Source organism: Zalophus californianus, chromosome 15, assembly GCF_009762305.2.
Source record: "Zalophus californianus isolate mZalCal1 chromosome 15, mZalCal1.pri.v2, whole genome shotgun sequence".
In the NCBI taxonomy this organism is placed as follows: Eukaryota; Metazoa; Chordata; class Mammalia; order Carnivora; family Otariidae; genus Zalophus; species Zalophus californianus.
In genome coordinates, this window is record NC_045609.1 from 76,327,927 (window position 1) to 76,344,885 (window position 16,959).

Sequence of the window (16,959 nt, forward strand, 5' to 3'; positions counted from 1 at the left end):
CCTTTAGTCAACTCTTAAAACATGATCTGTGCAGTGAGATACATTTTTCCCTAAGAGAAAGCAAAGTTTATTATTGCCATTTTTACATGTTTTTATCTATTCTACCCTCCTAATTCTTGCATTGTTAGTAAAGGATGACATTGCTCAGAGGTGAGCAGGAAAAGGAAAGGAGACAGGAAAAAATTATGTGAAAAAATCCACAGACTATACATGCCTCTTCTAAGTTGTCAAGTAAGAACTGAATCAAAGAAGATGTGGTAGACAACATACAGCATATAAATGATTTATTTTAATTGCTGTTTTACTTTAAGTTTACTATTAATTTCATGAAGGCATTAGCACGGAAAACTTAAAAACATGACTTTGATAGAGATAAACTGTATTAGGATAAAGAATGCTTTTTTTAATCCCTAGGAGATTATAATGGACCAATATAGCATTTGACAAAGAAATGACTTGTGATGCATAATGCAACTGGAAGTCTAAAAGCAAAGCTATTGGAATGATCTCGATTAGAAGGCAAGAGGATTAGAGACATAGAAATAACTCAAGCCTTAATAGTTGCACACTGAGATTACTGCTTACAGTGAAGATGTGTAGCCACTCAGCGGAGTATTCTCTATTCGGTATTTCTTTCCACATAGATTTTGTTCCTTCCTTTTACATCTTAGCATCTGAATCCTAAATTCCATCCTAGCAGGGAAACAGATAATGATGTAGATTCTCTCTGTAAACATGGTGAATTTAGAAGCTGAAGAAAATGACTTTAGGCTGAAGGAGGCCATAGAATAAGAGTTCTTTCTATTAACACCTTGTTGCAGGCGTACCCCTTCCACTCAGTCATTCACAAATCTTTCTGTGTCCAGGCACATGCTGGGGCTAGGAGAGTAAACAGGCAAAGAGTTTCTGCCTCCCATGGAGTTTCCATTCCACTGAAGTGTCAAGCATTAAATAATTAACCACATGAGCCAAAGTATGGCAAAGCATTGTGAAGGAAAATACTAGATGCTATGAGAGGGCACAACAGAAAATTATTTTACTTCACGTGATCAAGGAGAATTTTTCTGAAAAAGCATATTTCTGTTAGATGAAAGAAGGGTAGAAGTTCATCAATCAGCAATTTAGGGAGAGAACATTCCAGGCAAGAGAATCAACATGGGAAAAGGCATTTGCCATCATCTAGGAACCTAAAGAAAGTAATGAGACTCAAGTGGAGGAGAGGGAAGGGGATATGGCCTATGGAGGAAAGGTAAAAGGAAGAGATAGCCAGGTTATACAAGTCCTTGTAAGTCCTGTCGAGGATTTAGTGTTTCTGCTTGAACAGAAAAGGGGTAAGGACGTGCTGTGATGTGCTTTTTGTTTTATAAGGGTGTCCAACTGCCCTGAGGGGGAATGGCCTCGTAGGAAAGGAAAGAGCAAACAGAGAGACCAAGTGGAGAGTTATGCAAATACTTAAGGCAAGTCATGATGGTGGCTTGGACTAAGGGGATGTCAGTGGGCATGGAAAGAGGTGGTGGACTGCAGATTGATTTTGGAGTTAGGCTGGACAGGACTCCATGCATTAAATACTGAAGGTGAGGGAAGGAAAGTTTTCAAGGATAACTCAGCCACCCTGATACAGACCTGGGTAAATGATCATGCTCATCCATAGCTGGGTTTTTATCAGATGCATGCAATGGAAGGAGAGTTGGGTGAGTGATAGAAATGATGAATCAGTCAGGGACTTCAAGCTGGATGAGAAAATAAAGACCAGATGGGGCAGATGACTATAGAGAAGGTAAAGTTGTTTATTGATGAGAAGTCTCCGTGAGGTCAAAGAGCTACTGCAAGGATGTCTGTCCTTTAATTAAGAAACCAGCAGGATAGGTCATAACCAAAAGGTAGAAATTGTTTGAATTACCAATTTGGTACTGCTTCTCTACACCCACGTCCTCAAAACAAGTGACCGTTCCTGGATGCTTGAAGGCTTCTGGGTGATGCCCACCACCTACATACAAAACAGAGATATATCAGAGTGCAGGGAGGATTTGAGCAACAGAAGCACTTAACTGAAAGAGAAGACAAATTAATTAACTTCTGAAATCCCTTCCACTTGGCATTAATGCAATGGACTCTGGCACAACAAAGTAACATTTCCCAGTTGTGCCAACTGTCCATTTTCATGTTCTAATTCATGGGCTTAGAGTTACTCGCTGTGTTAAAGCAATTTGATTTAATTTAGACAAGATAGATGAGATGCACTTTAAGAGTTAAGTAAGGCAATAGAAGACCCTCGGATATGAGTGAAGTATAGTCTTCAGTAGAAAATGTATTTGTAGACAGTGTATTTGCTCTACCCATTGCTATCTGTTATAAACTGTTGCTGACAAAAGAAAACCAGAGTTAAGTTTGTCTATTTCACTTCCTAAAGCATTAATTTTTTTTTAATTTTTAAAGGAAACAAAAAAGTTTGCATGACTATGAAGGAAAGTCAGACAAAATTTCCCCAAACTAATTTCTATAGAGATTATTTTGGACTGTTACAGCTCAAAATGTAACCTGGAGAAAAATTTTAACAAATTAAAAACATAGTGCTATTGTCAGCACTGGAGAATTCAAAAGGAAATTACTTTAAAATACTGTATGAACCTTGGTATTTCTTTCAAGAGACAATGAAACTCATGATATTGGTGATTAGCAATTTATATAATGAGATTAAAATATTTTATCCTATTTTCTGTGACAATAATTGATCATATACAACTTAACCCCATCAAAATGTTATAGACTCATGATATATCATGATCATATGAATGTGATATAGTAAACTCATGGTTCCCTTCCAATCCAAGAATTGCTTTAAGAATTCAATGGACAATTCTAGCTGCTTCAACCTCAGCCAAACATAGTTTCTCCACTTTGAAATAAATGAAAAACACCCTAAGAACCACAATGTCCCCAGAAGGTTGTCTAATTAGTCATTACTCTCAATAGAACACAAATTATGTGAAAGCCTTGATTATAACATAATTAGTAAATTACTTAAATGAAGGCAAGAAAATTAACTTTTATGGAATAAATATAATTTATGAATTATGTATGACTTCATTTTATCACTTATGCAAATAATAAGCTCCCATAAAGAGTGCCCAGACATATACAAAAGCAGCTCAATTCTGTCATCTTTGATATTTTACCATAACTTTACATGTACCTTTTTTTGTGTCAGGGAAAGGGAATAGGATATATGTTACATAATAGGATACGTTAGCTGGATGTATAACATTTAAATATCGGGACATACAGATGAGCCTCCATTTGTACTCCTGCTGCAAATATTAGATTTGGGCCTGGTCGGAGGGCTGGGGATGTAAGAGTTCAGAAGACTGGAAGGGCCACCCACATGCATGTTGAAGTTTCCCTCATTGGGAATGATGGCAGGGGTTGACATAGAGATAAAGGTCATCCAGAAACAAAAGTGAGGGGTGCTAATAACCCAGAGACGGTCACCATGCAGGAGCAGGGTGGATGACTTCAATGGTATGTGCCTCAGTGGGCCTCACAAGGGGGAAGGAAGGAACAAGAAAGATGCCAACACCACCTCCCCATCGAAGAAACACAGGGTATGAGAAACATGTGTCTCCCTGAGAGGTTGCAGAGAACCTTCGCTCAGAGAAGAGCAACACTGGGTTAAAGCAAAGACTTGGAGGGAAAACTTGAAGAAAAAATACATCAAAGAACGTGCTGCTCATGCAGCAGTGAAAGGGATTGTGAAGGAGGAGTGGGGTGAAGGAGTGTGTCAGGGGAGAAGGTTACAGGGAACTTTGGAGATGAAAATTCAGAAAGTTTATTAAAAGTCATTGTTGGCATGTTGAGTGATGAAACAGCTTTGAAAGGTCCAGTGTACCCAATCCCAGTGGAGCCTTAGGGGAAGGGAACACCTGGGCCCAACACAGTTCAGTTGTGGCCTGGAAGTGAGGCCCTCCCTGTGGCTGAAATTCAGGACTGGCCCTCCGCCCTCAGCCAGCACTGGCAGGTGCTGTGGGTATATCTGTGGTTGGCAGCAATGAGCACAAAACACCTGGTTCTTCATGGCCGGTCAGTCTGGGCAATTCTCACTGGCATTCCAGGTGGTTGGACCAAGATGATCTGTGATCATGGGGCCAGCATCCTCAGTGGATTAGCCATGGGCAGAGGCCAGGGCCTTTTAGAGGCCACACCAATCATCTGGTAGGAGTTAGTATCTATCTTGTCATTTAAGAAGGGGCAGCTACAAATGGGTCTCAACTCCATTTTTTTCACACATAATCAGCACTTTCATACATTATATCCCAAACTGCCATTCATACTCTAAACGCAAACATTTCCAGCTCTGGCACAGAAGTGCGTCCTGCCAGCCAACAGGTCGGTTTGGGCAACTCCGTTTCATTATCTGTCAACGGTATATGTTTATGAAAATTGCATGTTTTTGCCTTATTGTTCTGTAAAAATGGGAAAATGGAAAACTGGATGAACTGATACCAGTGATTTTTAAAAAGCTGTAAAGTTAATCCCGTTTAGACACAGATGGAAACCATTAGGAGAGCTGCAGAGACTCTAATCTCCTTTGGCCATTCACTGGACTTCAGCCAGTTACTCATGTGTTTAATTGCCAAATGAAAGAACAAAATTCATTTCAGAAGGCAACAAAACACCATTAAGGACTGTCAAAAAGGACACTTACCATCGAGGATTTTATATTTTTAGCTTTCTGAGACTGGAGCAACCTTTTATAGCTATGGGGATCCATTGTTCAACTTTGATGCCTTCAGATGCCCCCACATTTTGAGGAACATGATTTTTTTAAAAAATGGAGGTTGCCTGAGCAGTCATCAGTGATTCAAAATGGAAACCTCTCTCCTGGAGCACATTGTCTCCAAGGTGACAGTTTAAGTATCACTCTGAAGCCTTGACAGGAGAGAATGGAAGGCCATTGAGCTGTTTGTATAATTTTAAGGCAGGGAAAGCAACTAATAGTTATTGTGTACCTACTATGTGCCAGGCCATACCAGGGGCTTTTTCCAGCCAGCATGGGCTGCCTTTTCTCTCTGCCCAGAACTACCCTAACACCAATGCTAAAAAGGATTATGGGGGTCATGATGGCCAGAGCATTTGCCAGCTTTTCCACGTGGCCCAGAATACCATGAATAATAATAATAATAGTAATATTAAGGCTACTAAGAGCAGTGATAAAAATAGCAAATACTCATTGCCTATTAACTTTGTGCTAGACTCTGTGCTAAGGCATTTTCTATGGATTATCTCATTTAATCCTCACAAGAACGCTATAGAGTTTTTACAGATGAAGAGGCTGAGGCTAAGAGAGCTTAAAGAAACTCCCAAGGTCAGGGGTAAGAGGAGCTAGAACGCGAGCACGAGGAGTTTGACCCCAGAAACTATCCACATGTCCCCCACACTCAATTGTCCATGAGTGGGCCATGCATGGCAGCAGGGGGAAGTAGGAGCCTCAGGTGACCCACCAGCAAGAGGATGGTCACTTCTGGAGGCAGCCTGGTATGGCAGAACAGTAGAGTCTGGGTCAGATAATACCTCAGAGGACTACTGGGAGCATTACTTGAGGTGCTTAAGGTCAAACCCATTCTCTGTGATACCATCTTTCCAAGGCAGAGCTCCCCATATTCCCCCAGAGACAACTGGGGCGGCTTGGCCACGGCTATGTGCACTTCTCTCTCATCTTCTGGTTGGCTTGATCATCTTCTAAAATGTCCTCTCTTTTTCATCCTTGTTCTTGCTTAACCATACCTCATACTGCCAACACCACCTACAAACAATGCCAAAGCTTAGACCTCAGGAATAGAGAGACAGTAGATATCTGATGGAGAGTCAAGAACCCGAGCGGAGTTCAGCCAGGTATGCCTAGGGTGTGGCCACACAGGCTTCTGGCAAGGACCATTGGTAGCCCAGCTAACAGCCACTCCCTGTCCCCACAGCCTCTACTAGTTTGCTGGGAGGCATCAGGCAACCCCGGGCTCCCAGAAAGGTTCTACGCCAGAGCCAGTCAGGGTGACTCCTCAGGAACAGTGGTTGACTTAGGGATGGACCTGCTCTGCAGTCCTGGCCAAAGAGCCATGAGAAGGCTGATGGAGGCTCAAGGGACGCAGGGAAGGAATGTCCCCTTCTGGGGGTAGGGGAAAGCTTGGGGCTGCAGCAACCGTCACATAGCCCCTTAGCAACAAGCCCGAGAACAGAAGCCAACATGCTGAAGTTGGTAGAGCAGGGAGATGAAATGAGCCTGAGTCCTCAAGGATGTTTTGAAAGCCAATTAACCAACCCTGGACCTGCATACCTCCATATGTCTTATTGTGTGAGACTGTAAGTCCTCTTGAGGCTTGACCCTCTATTACAGGCGGCTGAAAGTACCCTGATACAACAGCTCTGTAGCATCTGGTGGCCCCTGCCATCACTGGGTAGTTACCAGGTACCAAATCTGCACCACACTGGGGGTGTCCTGGGAAACTTAGTCCAGTTAATACCACCCCAGACCTGTGGGCAAAATGCGAGTCAGTGGGAAATTATTTAATGAACTTTCCATGAGGCCAGGAAAAGTGTCAAAGCATTTTAGCATCAAACCTAATTGAAACAACAGCTCTTTAATCTAAATTTACAACATAATCAGCCTTCTGGTTACCTAATTATAATTAAATTAGATTGGCAGTGTATTTCATATATGCTAATTAAAAGCACCAAAAGAAAAAGCTGCATTTGGAAACTGCCCGTGAGAGCCAAGTGTGAGAGCGAGCTTCCGGGCTATACATTTGGAGACCTGGGTTCTAGTCCTGCCTCTGCTCAAACTGGTGGCCGTGTGACTTAGCCCCACTGAGTCTTCTCGTCCGTGGGATTCCAATCAAACACAAGGTGTCCTCATGGATTCATTCTGCCTATTCTTGATAACTATTCTCATATAACTAAAATCATACACAATGTACTTTTTTTGGTATCTCGTAAGTAGCCTACTACGATTTTCATGTGGTTCATTGCCAAAGAAATGACGAGCCCAAACTAGCCAATATTTTGACTGTTCAAGCATTAAACAACCCTTGGGGCCCTGAGACTGTGCAGGCAGGAAGTCGGCTTGTGCAACTGCCTGGCTGCAAAGTAGGGCAAACTCTCCAACATTCACTTTAGATGTGGCCCTGGAGATAAATGGTCAAGGCAAAATCTCCCAGTGCATGGAGTCAGGGCCACAAAGAACAATGGATCAGGGAGCTCCTCCCAGAAATCTGAATAGAGTCTAATCAGGGAAATTCTCCACCCACTGTCCCACCCGCCTCAGGGCCTGCCCAGCCGAGCTCACAAGTGCCAGGGGCCAGGGGCTTCTCTGTCTGCCAGTCTTCCCCTTTCTGAATATAAGTTTGTACTGTAGCCCTGTTGTTTCTTCTCCACCTCCATGTATTGGCTGTGAAGGTGGGGGATTCAGCTAACTTGTCCTTTTAGTTTATATGATACCAAAGCAAGGGAAGCCACATCTAAACTCAAGAGAGGACTGGACATCCTCAGCTTTAAGCTGGATACGGTGACCTGGGAGGTCTTTGAATTATCCCCTTTGGGGAGGTGATGTGTTCTGGGGGAGAGATGAAGAAAGATGCACACAGATGCTTAACTGGTCACCAAGGGCACCCAACACCCTTTGGGAGTGTGGAGCTGTCCCTGGGATGACATTTCCCAGCCCCTTTGCATTTATTTTATTGAAGTGAAATTCATGTTAACATAAAATTAACGTGTTGAAATGTACCATTCAGCAGCACTCCATACACTCACAAGTGTTATGAGTCACCTCTTAGATCAAGTTCCAAAACATTTCCACATCCCAAAAGAAAACTCCATGCCCTTTAAGCAATTACTCCCCATTCCTCCCTCCCCTCAACCTCTTGAAACCACCAATTTGCTTTCTGTCTCTATAGATTTACCTATTCTGGATATTTCTTATAACAAAAGGAATCGTTCATTCAGTACATGACCTTTTGCACCTAACATAAGTTTTCTGGGTTCACCCGGAAATATACCAATGTTGTAGCGTATACCAATACTCGTTGTAGCATATACCAATGTTGTAGCATATACCAGTGTAGCAATACCAATACTTCATTCCTTTTTGTGACTGAATAATATTCTGTTGTATGGATCTCCATACATTTACTGATCCATTCATCTGTTGATGGACATGTGGGCTGTTTCCACCTTTGGGCTATTGTGAACAGTGCTGCTATGAGCACTCATGTACAAGCATTTGTTTGAACATCTGTTTTCAAGTCTTTGGGGTACATACCTAGGAGTGGAATTGCTGGGTCATTTGGTAATTGTGTTTGACCTTTGGAGGAACTGCCAGACTGTTTTCCACAGCATCAGCCCCCTTACACTTTGGTGCGATGGTATGACCAACGACTCATTCTCACCAATGGCAAGTGAGCGGAAGGGATCATCATCATATCTGGGCAGACATGCTTCCCGCAGGCTCGGCGCAGTCCTGGCTAAGCACAGGAGGGAAGGAGGAGCCACAACACAGAGGGATCTGGGTTCCTGGATGAAGGAACACGCCTGACCAGAAACACGCACACACCATGGTGTAAACAAAGCAGTAAACTTCTAGGGTGTTAAGTGACTAAGGGTTCAGGCTTTATCTGTCACAGCAGCAGGCATTGTCTTCTATACATGGCTCAAATTCCATCTCTTAATTTCCAGCTTCCTAATAGAGGTCGCCCTGCATGATCCCACCCCCACATCTCAACTGGCCTGGACCGGACACCAGATTCATCATTTCTGTGCTAGACAAGGGTATGTTGATTGCAGGGAACAGAAACCACTCGAACTAGCAGAAGCATTTATCATGAGGCTACTGAGATCTCATGGACTTTGGAGACAAAGTACATTGAAGCATCATGCAAACAATTGGAGACACAGCAAGGGAGGAGGGCAGAGGGACACAGGTTCCTGAGTGCCCATCACAAAGACTCAGGGAGACAACTTTTTCTATTTTGGTTGTGTACTGAATTACTATTTTTAGATATGATGAACATGAAACCGCTAGTTTTACACTGTTTGATATTTGTTTCCAGGCAAACTCTGGCCCCCAGGCTCCATTTATCTCCCTCTGTGCTGGGATGAGGGTCCAGATTGCCATAGGGAACCAAGGCCAGTACTACCTCCACTCCACATCCAAGGGCCCTGTGGTATCTGGTCTCTGCTTCTCTCTGGGCGACTGTCCCTGCTCTCAGGCACTGCTTTCTGCTTGCTCCTCCTCTCCCAGGCTTAGCTCCCCACTGGGGACAATCCAGCCCTTATTCCTCCCTATCCAGACCTTGCTGGCTTATTTATCCCTCCAAATTCTTAAGTTGTGCATGGTCCACTCCTATCTGTCACTTGGAATTCCTGCCTTGGGTGGCTGGTTCCTGCTTTAGTGAGTGTTTATGTCATCTCTGCAGGGAGAAGGTACAGCCGCAGTTTCATGCTGGGGTCAGAACCTACTGCCCCCACATGCCATCTTGTGATATCAAGCAAGTGACTTAATATCAGTGAGCTTTGGTTTCCTCATCTATAAAATGGGTAGAAGAATAGTACCTACCTCAGTGTTCTTGCAAATATTTAGATAGATAGATAGATAGATAGATAGATAGATAGATAGATAGATAGATAGATATAAAAGATAATGCTAGCAAAGTGCTTAGCAGGGCACTCCTGATACACAGTGAGAGCTCTCAAATCCAGCTCCCTCCTCAACCCAGCAGGTACATGGTGAGCAGCAAATGTGATCATTGAGTCCATCTGGTTCTCAGATCTTCAGATGATCAGAATCAGAGGAGTCGCTTTTGGGAAGGTTCTGGCCTATCTCCGAAGCAACTGGATCAAAATCCCAGGGTTGGGCTTGGCAATCTGAGATTCTAATAATCACCAGCTTTGACACCCTCGGGGACACCCCACCAGGCTGGTGAGGCTTCCTCTGGTAGGAAACGGGGAGAAAACTCTGACCTCAGCCCCCAACAGTCACAGGAGTTCCTCCCTTGCTCATTCAAGCCCTTGCTCAAGATCCCCTCCTCAGAGAGGCAGCTACCTCCCTTCATCTCCTTCCAAATCCTCCTTAGCCCATTTCACTGCCCACCCTGGGAGTGTGGGTTTATCATCCATCATCTGTCTCCCGCACCCCCTGGCCAGTGCAGGGACCTATGCACCTGGCAGTGACTAGCACATAGTAAATAGATGGTAAGTACATAAGTCAAATAAAAGAATGATCCAGCCTCTGCTGAGTACCCCTTCTCCATCCCTTAACAAGGTCTCGGGCATATTTCAGAGCTTTCAGATCCTTTTCCTCATTAAAACAGCCCAGTCTGAGGCAGCAACCTCTTTGACCTCAGCCGCAGCAACTTCTTCCTAGAAACATCGCCAAAGGCAAGGGAAGCAAGGGCAAAAATGAACTATTGGGATTTCATCAAGATAAAAACTTTTGCACAGCAAAAGAAACAGTCCACAAAACCAAAAGACAACCGACAGAATGGGAGAAGATATTTGCAAATGACATATCAGATAAAGGGCTAGTATCCAAAATCTATAAAGAACTTATCAAACTCAACACCCAAAGAACAAATAATCCAATCAAGAAATGGGCAGAAGCCATGAACAGACATTTTTCCAAAGAAGACATCCAAATGGCCAACAGACACATGAAAAAGTGCTGAACATCGCTCGACATCAGGGAAATCCAAATCAAAACCTCAATGAGATACCACCTCACACCAGTCAGAACGGCTAAAATTAACAAGTCAGGAAACGACAGATGTTGGCGGGGATGCGGAGAAAGGGGAACCCTCCTACACTGTTGGTGGGAATGCAAGCTGGTGCAGCCACTCTGGAAAACAGTATGGAGGTTCCTCAAAAAGTTGAAAATAGAGCTACCATACGATCCAGCACTTGCACTACTGGGTATTTACCCCAAAGATACAAATGTAGGGATCTGAAGGGGTACGTGCACCCCGATGTTTATAGCAGCAATGTCCACAATAGCCAAACTGTGGAAACAGCCAAGATGTCCATCGACAGATGAATGGATAAAGAAGATGTGATACACACACACACACACACACACACACACACACATACACACACACACACTGGAATATTATGCAGCCATCAAAAGGAATGAGATCTTGCCATTTGCAACAACGTGGATGGAACTGGAGGGTGTTATGCTGAGTGAAATAAGTCAATCAGAGAAAGACATGTATCATATGACCTCACTGATATGAGGAATTCTTATCTCAGGAAACAAACTGAGGGTTGCTGGAGTGGTGGGGGGGTGGGAGGGATGGGGTGGCTGGGTGATAGACACTGGGGAGGGTATGTGCTATGGTGAGCGCTGTGAATTGTGCAAGACTGTTGAATCACAGATCTGTACTTCTGAAACAAATAATGCAATATATGTTAAGAAAAAGAAGAAGAAGAAGAAGATAGCAAGAGGGGAAGAATGAAGGGGGGGAAATCGGAGGGGGAGATGAGCCATGAGAGACGATGGACTCTGAAAAACAAACTGAGGGTTCTAGAGGGGAAGGGGGTGGGGGGATGGGTTAGCTGGTGATGGGTATTAAAGAGGGCACGTTCTGCGTGGAGCACTGGGTATTATGCACAAACAATGAATCATGGAACACTACATCAAAAACTAATGATGTAATGTATGGTGATTAACATAACAATAAAAAATTTAAAGAAAAAAAAAAACCTGAACCTGGCAATGAACATTTCCAAAACCCAAAACATATTTTTGAGAGAAGTTTAACAATCTTCACTTAATTTTTAAGACAAGATATAAAGTCAATAAAAAATTATCTACTCTGATATTCATTCATTTGTTCAAAAGCATTAAATGAACATTAAGTCTAAAGGATTAATGGCAAAACCCATTAAATTAGTGGAAGTTGGGGCAGGTTCCAAAGAAATATAAAACATGCACTCTGTGCCCTTGAGAATTTCACAATTTAGTTAAGGAAAAAATAATTACCAAGCATTTTGAACCATACTTGAAAGTTGTGGAGAAATAAAATTTTTATTAATCTCTATTAAAAAAAAAAAAACAGCCCAGTCTGCTTTAGAACGCTATTTTCTTATCTGATTCCAAGGTCATTCCTTCCCCATCAAAACTGAGCTTGGGGGCTGGGGAGCAGAGTGAGGACAAGCAGTCTATTTTCACTTCCTCCCCACACCTAGGAGTGAAGGGGAGCTTGGTGTACCTTTGAGAAAACCCTTCCCTTCTCCAGCTTGTCTGGGATTGGGGGCTGGGACTCGGCAATTCCAGGGCAAGGACAGAGGTCTCCTGCTGGCACTGGCACACTGCGGTCTTCTCTGGGTTGGGAGGTGCTGCCTGCCCGGCTAATCCTTCCTGGGGGCAGCTTGTAGATGCTAGTTCCTGTGGGTGCAGGCTTGAATTCTCCTGGATCCAAGAGGTCGCCTGCTTGCCAGCTCTCTGAGTGAGCCGGTTCCACTCCACCACACACCTAAGCTGCCCCTACTGGCATTTATACCCACAGCCTGTTACTGCGGGGGTCCTTTGGCCCTGGGGCAGCCACCTCCCACCATGTCCCCCGGACTCCTGAGAAAATCATACACCTGGGTGTTCAGAGCACACATCGGTAGACAGGTGCCTGCCCCTTACCCTGCCACCTCTCTCCAGCCCTCTCCCCCCTTGCTCAACGAGGCTCATCTGGAGATCAGCATGTCCCAGGCCTGAGCACTATCTCATCAGGAGGGAGTGCCAGGCTCCCCCTCCTTCGGGCACCCTCATCCCTACAAGGGATTCTTTTGAAAACTTTCCCCTTCATTGGGCTTGGTAGCACAATGAGGGGAGCAACACAATGGAGCAGCCCCTCCCTCCCGCCCCCACCCCCCTCACACACATACATACCATGGTGAGGAAAGGAAATTGCCCCTCACAGCCCTCCCTCACACAGCCCCATACAGATTGACTCCCGGTCCTCATCAGTCTTGGGCCCAGAGCCATAGAACAAGTCCTACTTTATAGCCTGTCCAACAGCAGAGAACACTTCTTGATTTTATCAAAGCTTCCAATCTTGGAGGTTCTGCCAAATGCAATGAGCCCATGGACCTTGTGAAAGCCAGTATCCTCACATAGCAGTAGAAATAAAATTCTCCAGTGGCCAAGGAATGTAAAATGAATTGTTACACATGACTTCCAGGAAGTGGCCCTTAATGAAAAGGGCAGGATCTTCCCTTCTTCCTGATGGCTAAAACGTGGACATGATGGCCAGGGCTGTGGCAACTATCTTGGGCTATGAAGTATACTCTACATGATAAAGGTGCCAGACCAACAGAGTAGAAAGCTGGGTTCCTGACAATCGTAGAACTGCCTTTCCAACTCTGGGCTGCTTGCCTATGGTTCATCTACACTGAAAGAGAAACAGACCTTATTTGTTCAACCAAACTTTTCAAACTTTCTGCTTCTCATAGCCAAACCTCATGCTGATAGTCCGGCTCTAAGCTTGGGGGCCTGCTCTTTTTTGGAAAAATTATTTGAGATAATCAGGATTGAAAGATAAGTGGAAAGGAATGATTTTTGCATTATGACTCAATATTATTTAAATGTGTTTGGGCACTAAATTCTCTCTCCTACCACAGGTGGTACCTGCCTCACATTTTAGAGAAAGCTCACAGGCTTCAAAGTCAGTCAAACCCAGGTTAGAATTTTTCTAACATTCACTAGTTGTGTAATCTTAAGCAAGTTACCCAACATTCCTGAACTTTAGTTTTCTGTTTTATTAAGTAAGAATAATGTCTGTCTTGAAGAGTTCACCTAACACATTTTTATTGTGCATCTACTACCTCCATAACTGGAGATGTCATGGAGAAAAAGACAAGGTCTCCACTTTCATGGGGCTTCATATCCAATGAGGAAGAGCAGATTAAAAAAGCAAATAAATAAGCAAACAAAATAATCATAGTAAACAGTTCACCATGACGGAGAATAACAGGGTGCAGGGGCACAGGAAACTGGGAAATCATCCCCTGTAAGGACTAAAAGAATAACCTCATGTTAAAGCTCTGAGCACACTTTCCAGTTACTATTATAGCCCTTGCCCGGAAGCTGCCAGACCGACTCCCTTCAAGGGGGATCTGCCATTCACAAAGCCCAAGTGCCTCCATCACCCCAGGCAGCTTGTGCACAGCTCCAACCAGGGTAACTCAATCTGTGCTTTTCCTGTCCATCCGAGGATGGATGGCGGGAGGATGGACAGACAGAAGGCCTCACACAGACCGCCAGTAGGGAAAGCTATTGGCTGCCGACCCTGCCTGGCATAGATCCTCCACCGAGCTGGCTTGGTCTCTTTGCATAATGGGCACCACCTGGGTCCCAGGGAAGGCAGTTGGCATCAATTAGATTTCAGTGAGCCCAAGCCTCAGGGGCACCCTGGCTCTCTTCCCAGGTAGTGGCGCTGGAAGCTGCCAGCTCCTGGGCTGTGTGTCATTTACTCCTAACAACCTCCATCATGACCTCTTCTCAATCAGGCAGGGCCCACAGCTGCACCTTCATGAGAAACGGGGTTCTCGGAGCTAAGTGATCAGACCTCATCCACCACTGCATGCCTGCAGCAGCAGGATGCGCGTCCTGAATACAACAGGAGCAACAGACGGGCTCTGAAACTGCTCTTTCTAGCTTTTATCCAAATTCATCCAGTAGAGAAGGATGGGCAGTTGAGAATATGTGGTGTCACACAGGCCCCAAGTGGGTCCTGCAAAGGCAGACATATGGGAGAGATCACATCCCAATTTGGCTGCTCTCAATTGTCTGGTCTTGGGCAAGTTATTTAACCTCTTTAAGCCTTGGTTGCCCCATCTTAAAATGGGCATAGTCATCATAGTACCTACTGCATATTTGGGGTGAAGGATTAAGTAAAATAATCCAGGTAAGCATATTTAGGAAATGCTGGATGGGTCTTTGCTATGATCCATCTTCACTCAACAACTGTGTTTGAGCATCTGGTAGGTGCTCAATATGTGCTAATATGTGCAAAGACAACAAAGCTGCAAAGACTTTTGGAAACCATCTCAGCTGGTGACCATCCATATTTTGGACTGCAACTCTTCTAAACTGGGTGAAAGACCCTATAATCTACCTACCCTGAGTATCACTTAGCTTTTTTCATGTAACCACCCGCCCCAAAACTTAGTGACTTCTAATGACAAACCTTTCTACTGTTTCATGACTCCATGGGCTATCTGGGCAGTTCTTCTGATCAGGGCCAGCTGGTCAGAGCTGGGTAGTCTGGGGTGGTCCCATGCACAGGCCCCAGGCCTCCGTGGGGATGTCCACAGCCACTCTCCTCACGGTCTCTCAGCTTTCTGAGACTACAGTAGGCTTGCTTACTAAGTGCCAGAAGGTCCAACAGTAAGAGCGGACGCAAGCTCCAACTCACAATCACTTTCCAAGCCTCTGACTATGACATAGTACCTATTGCTGTATTGGCCGAGGCAAGTCATAAGGCCAAGGCCAAAGTGGGAAGGGACCACCCATAGGGAATGAACAAGGGACGCAAGAACAAATAGGAGCCATCACTGCCACTGTCAACCTCTCTGAGCCATTTCCACTTTGAGAGGAAAAAGAATTTGGTAAGAATTAGAGAAGGAATATATGGGAACCACATATTGTGTACTTCAGTAGTCCCCAGATGGTTTTGATAACATATCCCTGTATTGGTCAGCTCAGGCTCCCATAAGAATACCATAGACTGGGGGTCTTACACAACAGAAATTTATCTCTCATAGTTCTAGAGGCTGGAAGTCTGAGATCAGGGTGCCAACATGATCAAGTTCCGGTGAGAGCTCTCTTCCTGGCTTATGGACGGTTGCCTTCTCAATGTGGGCCTACAAGAGATCCATCTCTCTCTCTCCTATAAGGCCACCAATTCTATTAGATTAGGACCCCATGCTCATGACCTCATTTAACCTTAAGTACCTCTTTAAAGGTGTTATCTCCAAATATAGTCACACTGGGGGTTAGGGCTTCAACATATAAAGACAGGGAAAGTATAATTGCTTTCTTATTTTTTGGACCTAGAGTTCTACTATTTTTCCTGCAACCCAGTGGATTGTGTTGAGCTCCCTTACTTGGAGACCACTGATTTGCTTTGTCAAAAACAAACACGAGGAGAATCTCATGTTTATGTGGATTCCCCATATACACATAATTAAACTTGATTTAAAAATGTGAGGGGTGCCGGGGTGGCTCAGTTGGTTGTGCATCCAACTCTTGGTTTTGGCTCAGGTCATGATCTCAGGGTTCTGAGATCAAGCCCCTGTCGGGCTCCACACCCAGCAGGGAGTCTGCTCGGGATTCTCTCCCTCTCCCTCTGTCCTTCCCCGCCATCTCTCTAAAATAAATAAATAAATCTTTTAAAAAATTTACATGTGAGATTTTTCACATGATATTCAGATTTAAAACAATGCCTTATACCCAGTGTTTCTAACAACTGAATAGCTAATATAAAGTACCGGGTAAGTAGGGCTTGGGCTTACATAAAATTGGAAGTCCATGGGATGGCAGGCCATTTGCTCATAAGAAACCAAGAAAGGTTTCATGTTAGCATCAGTGTGTGGCCCTCTGGGAGGACATCCTTAACTCCAGCCCCCAGTCGATGCACCAGGCTTCAGGACTCTTAGCCCTACATTGTATTAGTTTCCTGCAGCTATCATCACAACTACCATGAGCTTGATGGCTTAAAACAACAGAAACTTAGTCTCTCACAATTCTGGAGGCTAGAAGTCAGAAACCAAGGTGTCAGCAGGGCCATGCTCCCTCCAGAGTCCCTCAGGGAGAATCCCCCCGCCCCTTGACGCTGCCCAGCTTCTGGTGGCGACAGCATTCCTGGGCTTGTGGCTCACAGCTCTGCCTTCACATTGCCTTTTCCTCCATGGGTCTCTCTTCTC

The 16,959-nt window shown here is 44.5% G+C and overlaps 1 long non-coding RNA gene across 1 annotated transcript; it reads right to left on the minus strand.

Moving 5' to 3' along the window:
* Positions 1-1,767: 1,767 nt before the first annotated feature.
* On the minus strand, positions 1,768-15,374 carry LOC113921045. Its single transcript, XR_003519485.1, has 2 exons — positions 15,222-15,374; positions 1,768-1,987 (listed from the first exon to the last, which is right to left on the minus strand). It is a non-coding gene; the product is annotated as an uncharacterized LOC113921045 (long non-coding RNA).
* Positions 15,375-16,959: the final 1,585 nt, after the last annotated feature.